The following is a 6418-nucleotide window of genomic DNA, read 5'->3' on the forward strand; positions in this document are numbered from 1 at the left end:
CTGGAAGAGACACAACAAGCAGGTTTCCTAACTCCTTACCTTGGAAATACATGCAAATACAATATAAAACACATTTGGAGCTTGCTCCTGCAGATTCATATCCAAAGGAACAGAGAAACCAGTATAAAATATAGTTCACAGCAACAATCATTTACGTGAGTACTGATTATGTGTTAATCGATGCAAATCATGGCTAAAGTCCCTGCCATAAGGATTGTTAAAGACAATCACATAGAGCACAGAGAAAAAAAAAATTGAAACCCAACCTGAAAAATGATAGTGAATTCTCCTCTAAATCATAGAAGTAAATTCACTGAAGGGGTGGATGGTTGGGCTAAATAAAGAGTTGAGTGGAAGAAGAGGAGTCACTGTGGGAGCTTCACATCTGGACTTGGAGGAAGTGCTATCAACAGCAGTCAAGAATGGGAGACAAGGTAGAGTACACAATAGGAGCCCTCCCAGGGCTCATGAGCACAAAGAGATGCTGTTATCCATGTTGGGTGTGTGTTTGCCAGAAATATCAGGGCTGCTGGAACTGCAGAACTTACAAGGGCATGCTTTTGTGCAAAGTTACCTTGACTATACAAGAACTCAAGTCAGAGGACATAACTCCATTATCCATTTGTAGCCAAAAGATAACATGATTAGGGATCAGGAAATTTTCTCTCCCTGATTTTTCCCCAAGTTTTGAAAAGCATTCCTAGTAAAAAGCTATCAAATAGCAATTACAATAATGTTAATTATAAATCAGCTCTTCCATGGGAAAAAAAAGAGGATTGCATATTCACTTAAATAGGACTTATACATGATATTATTAGTTCTTAATTTTAACAGTTACTTGTCTAAGATTATTTTAATAGGTAATAAAGATTGCCAAAGACTGAAAATACAAGAAAATGTTAATTAATTTGAAAGAGCCTATTGGGAAATTTGATTTACTCTTCATCAGTTTTGTCACTCACTTCTCCTTTTCCACCCCTCTCGTAGTTTAACTCAAAATGACTGAGGTGACCAAGCATCTATTATTTCATTCAGGAAAAGTAGTAGCAATGCTGAAAAATTCTCACTTTGCAAAGAAACACAAATAAAACAAAGGGATACAACTGTACATTAACCAATTAGTAACAATAGCATAAATATTTTAAAAGAACATAAGAACACATATACATTGTTTTGTGACAATATAAATTTATATAATTCTTTTGGAGAGTAATTTTGAAATTACTCAAAATCTGGAATTTTTCTAATAAAAATAAGAACTAACATTTATATGTGTTTTCATGCGTCATTGCTTTTGATCTTAACAACTTGGTAGGGAGCTAGTACAGTACCCATTTTACAGATTAGGAAGCCAAAATTCTGAGAAAATAAATTGCTTGTCCAATCTTGCCAATAAGTGATAGAACTAGATTTTGAACCCAGAACCTCTCATTTTAAAGCTCACATATTTACAGCTACACTATCCTGCCTCTCTAGAGAAACAATCCTGAAGAAATCATTTTTTAAGCATAAAAGTTACATGCGTGAAGATGATTTTTTTAATATTGAATTTTTTTTAATATTGAAAGTATGAGCTTGCCTCTCAACATGAACGATTTTTACAATCACCAAAGTCGCACTTTCAAAATCCCTTAATTAAGATCATATGTAGTGACTAAAATCAGCTAATTTATTTTACTATCACAATCTTGCAATCAATTCTCAGCTCCCTGTCGCCATCCAAGAATGATTAGCTCAGAGGATGCAGGTGTTCTAGAAATTAGAAAAATTTCTTACTAGGAACATGATCTCTTAGTGAAAATTTATAAAGTACCTACAATGTCCTGACTGTAAGGGATATTCATAATCTACTTATGAGAATTATGAATTAAATTGTGTCAAGCATCTTTGAATTAAGCAAATGAACTTCATTATCTCTTTACCATAAAGAAAATTAAGAGTTGGTGAGGGTAACTTCCCCTAAAAATCGCATCATGAATCGTGAAGAAAATGAACTCTCCTTAGTCATAACAAGGCCCAGTCGGCCCAGGGTTTGGTCTTAATTGGCAACATAGACATTTGCTGAGAAAATGAAGTAGCCATTCTCCAATGATATCAAATTAATAACAATAGGAATGTAGTTTAAATATCTCTAACTTCTCCTTATGAATCTACCATTTGGAATTCTTTTTTTGTCACCCCATTGGCTAATGCCATAAATTTAGAATGGCTATCCTTAGCCATTCTCAGAACATCTGCAGAACTACTTTTTGAATCACAGAACTTTGGAGTTAGAAGAATCTTTACAAACATTGAGTTTAATTTCTTTAGTTAGCTGAATGCGAAACTAAGGTGTTCCCAAGAAAGTTACTTCATTTTGCTAGTTTATGACAGATCCAGCCCAGAACTAAAAGCTAAGACCAAATGTCTTAAGTGTAATCTTAACTCTTAAAAATCTGATATTATGCCATCTAAACAGGAGCATACAGATGTCCTTTTGGTGTTTTCAGATACGCATTCACTGGGTGGAATAAACAATAGTTCTTATCCTCTATAAAGAGTTCCAAAATGGAGGGGAAAATTCTACAAAGTTTATAAAAACTAGTGTAGAGAAATTGGTGGTGGTGGAGGGGATAATTGTTTAGAAGTTCTGCTTTCCACTGAATACTAAAATAATTTCTAGTACCTTTAGCACTCTAACTGACCTTCAAGTGTCTAACCTAGGCCAAATAAAAGGCTCTAATGCTTTCATGAACTGTTATCAAATTAATACCATTATCATTAATATACAGTCCAGTCTTTACTTATAATCTGCTCCTGTCATTCTCTATTTCCATAAGTAATCCAATTTTAGGGGATTTATGGAAGGATATATACAAGAAATTGTCTCTGAGGAGGACCATGGCATTAGAGTATGGAATGGGAAAGAGAAGGCTTCCTTTACACCCTTCACTGTTCTTCGAAAGTTTTACCCTATGCATATTACTTTTAATAATCATTAATTAAAACTTCCCTTTAGATACATACCTGTATGCATGTAATTTTGTTACTAAATATTTTCCATGAAATTTTTATCTTTTAAGTAAATTTTCAGAATTTCAATTTGTACAGTCTTCAGAAAGAAAAAATAACCAATACAGTCAGAAAACTCAACACAGATTTTCAGGATTTAAGATATAAGAAAAATTTACAGAGAAATGAGAGGTTTTTAAGAAGGCATTTAAAAGCCTTTTGAGGAAAAGCACGTCCGCATATTTAAAAGGCCAGGTTTTTAAATCGGTGCTCTGGGGTTTAAACGGGGTTTTTCATCTCAAAGGGAAAAACAAAACAAAACAAAGCTTAACGGTGTGAAAAGTAGAAATTTAAATTTGGTTTCTATCTTCTCAATGGGGACAGAGGGCAGTGGATGGGGCGGATAAGGACCTAGCAACAGTCATCTTCACAGAAGAAAGGAGTATGACTGAGGAGTTTCTCCACGATTCGCCCGCCTCAACTGGAGGCAGGAACTGTTCCTATGCAGATGAGCCGCGATCTGGGACGTTAGTTGGGCTCGTTTTAACTGAGAAATTCCAGCACTGAATCTGTACGGATTATTTTCTTTTAATGGAACCCAAAAGAATGACCAAGGGTTTGACTCACTTTACCAAACTGTCTCATTACCACGCTCGCCCAGCCACAGTGCATCTCACCGTGCTGTCTACTTGTGTCCCCATCAGCTGTCAACAGGACCCTTTGTGTCTCATTCTAAGTAAGAGTGGTCCTCAGCCACTCAGAAAAAATGAAAACGATGGCCGAAAGCCACACGCGCGCGCGCGCGCTCCTGCCGGAGTGACACTTGGAGTGGAGAAAAGAGATCCATGGACGCTGAGCAAACGCTCGGCCACCTCTGGCCGCTCTCAACTTCCCCGAGTTGATTTTATCCATCCTCTCCGCGGTCACCTCCGCGCCTCCCTACCTGCCGTTCACCGCCCAGGGACCCCCTCACCGCCCCTGGGGCTCCAGGAGATGAATCCCGGGCGCGCCCCCTCTCCTGCGCGGCGCGCCGCAGCCTCCCTCATCCACACTCGGCTTCCTCGCTCCCGCCACAAAGGCAGCGAGTAGAGCCTGGGGTGACAGGCCTTTGGCCTCCGAGCGCAGACAGCACGGGCTAAGTCCCCTCAGTGCGGTGAAGCGAGGAGGCTGGGAGGCGAACGAGTTCTGATAGGGGCTGGCAGAGAAGGCGGCCCCCGCCACACAAACACCCTCGCCCTCACATCCCCGCTCCACATTTCCGTCCCTCCAAAAAAGTCAGCCTTAGCAGCGGTTCCTCGCGCAGGCAGGGTGTCCTCAAGCCCGCCAAAGGGCAGCTCCTGCTAGACAGAGGCGTGCGCTCGCGTCCTCTCACCTCCCGGTGCCCGCGCCCCGGAGGCCCCGCAGCCGCTCACCTGACCCTGGCAGGGCGCTAGGGCAGAGGACCAGCGGGGTGGCCCTCACCTCGGCTGGGGCTCGTCTCCCCACCCCCAGGCCCGGTCCCGGCGCTGCGCTCTGCTCCTCCAGCCGGCCTGCTCCGAGGTGCTAGCGCCGCCGGCGGCTGGCGTCTCTCTGGCAGGCGCGCTCGCCGCGCGCTCAGTTCCCCGGGGCGGAGCGAGGAGGCGGCCGTCGCGGCCGGAGGCGGATTCCTCAGGTGCTGCCCCTCCCGTTTCCCCAGAACCTCCGCGGCGGGGACCCTCGCGTCCCCTCCCGCCCCGCCCCGCCTCGCCCCTCGCCGTCCTGCAGGCCCTTGCCCTGCTTGAAAATAGAGGAGTACATACCCATCCCGTCCACAAACGCTCCCACCCACACTGTGGAGTCCTTAGTCCACTGTCCTCACGCCTCCATGACCAAACTCCACGGCGCAAAAGATGTGTGTGGCCACTGTGTGGTATGCACGGTGCTGGGGGGGGGGGGTGCGGAGTGGTGGAAATGGTCTTCTGGGAAGAAGGCTTGCTCCCCAGTGCTACTGACGCGCACACTCAAGAAAAAAAATTTTTTTCTCTCACCGAGTGCGCATCCATTCACAGAATGTTCTCGCCTCATTGTGCGATTGCTCTCTCTGTTCACTGGTCGACGGCGAAAGAGCCTTAAGTGTGAACTCGGCCCGGGCAACAGTGGGTCCAAAACCTTTGGCCTTTAGTATGAGGGGTGTAGGGCCAGAACAGGACGCAGACAAAACCAAACAAATCCGGAACTCCGAGGCACAGCAGACTTTTACAGCCCCGGGATGAGCACGTCCTCGGGCCAGCGGACCTCGGCTCGGCTCACAGGCGGGCGGCGCACTTTCGCTGCCTGCTGGCCACGGCTTGGCTTGGCTTGGCTTGGCTCGGCTCGGCTCGACTCGGCTCGGCTCGGCTCGGCCCGGCCCGAGCCTCATGGGACCCAACCGGAAGCCCTGCCTCAAGAGCAGCGTTCTCCAGCGGGCCCCAGGCCTGGACGGGTGCTTCAGGGGCAAACGCTCTCGAGAGATGCTGCGGCTGGATAGCGATTGAGATTCAGCTCCACTTTTCACAGCTGGTGGTTTCCACTGTTTGAAATGTAGTTCCATGTGTAATGTTGCCAGGGAAACGCCACTACTCGCGTTCACAAATTGTATTGCCCTCTCTGAAAGAAGCAGCACCATGCTGGATATGGTGGAAGAGTCTGGAGCTAGTCTACTTTTAGAGCCACTGGGCAAACATAACCCCAGGCAGCTCAGCATGTTGGTGGAAGTGGGAGAGATTTCCGTTGTGGGTGATGCCAGGTCTTCGGTGGGTTGGTTTCTGTCTACTGTTACCGTATTATTATTAATTATGGTTAAAAGACAGCGTCAGTTAAACTGAGTCATCATATGAGATCTTACCTTGCCTTAAAAAACAAAAACCCGAAATACATTGTTTTCCCTTTCTCTTTTGGTCGATGGAATCACCAGAAATATTTGGAATTATTTGGAAATACTTGGGACATTTGGAATTTGAGAAAATGACTCAAGACATACTTCACTTGTGCCTAGCAAAAGAAAGCGATTTGTTAGGGGTGTGGATTGTCTTCTCTCCCTCCTTCACTAGGAAGATACAATCGGCTGCCGTTTACACAATGGGGGGTGGAGGGAGTCATCTAGCTTCTTATGAGGGAGTCATTTAGCTTCTTATGTGGATAAGGAGCTGAAATGTATTTTTGTTTTGTTTTGTTTTACAGTTGATTTTCTACTGTAAAACACTTAGAAACATCTCTACCTGACTTGACAGCAAGAAGCAAGGCTTTCTAATTACCTCTGTATTCCTACCCTTCTGATCATCCAAGCTTAGTAAATGAAATCAGTATGGTTTTTAAATAACATTAAAAAAAGAGTACAGGTGATTAGCAAGGAATCCAATGTTAGCAAACCTATTCCACCAGGTGGAAATGACATTTCCCTGGCATTCAAAGATAGGGACTTTTTCGATAT

General features: G+C 44.2%; 1 protein-coding gene across 4 annotated transcripts in view; it reads right to left on the reverse strand.

Moving 5' to 3' along the window:
• GREB1L (GREB1 like retinoic acid receptor coactivator) overlaps positions 1-5284 on the reverse strand; it is a 353788-nt gene extending 348504 nt beyond the window's left edge. For 2 of the 4 annotated variants that reach the window (XM_077135828.1, XM_077135833.1), the window contains exon 1: positions 4404-4531. The gene's annotated coding sequence lies outside the window, so the exon portion shown is untranslated. Of the gene's footprint in view, positions 1-4403; positions 4532-4997 lie in introns of those variants that run through there. The other 2 variants (XM_077135830.1, XM_077135832.1) reach the window with 2 other exon arrangements.
• Between the last annotated feature and the right edge of the window lie 1134 nt (positions 5285-6418).

The sequence above is a fragment of the Tamandua tetradactyla genome, chromosome 18, assembly GCF_023851605.1.
Source record: "Tamandua tetradactyla isolate mTamTet1 chromosome 18, mTamTet1.pri, whole genome shotgun sequence".
Classification (NCBI taxonomy): Eukaryota; Metazoa; Chordata; class Mammalia; order Pilosa; family Myrmecophagidae; genus Tamandua; species Tamandua tetradactyla.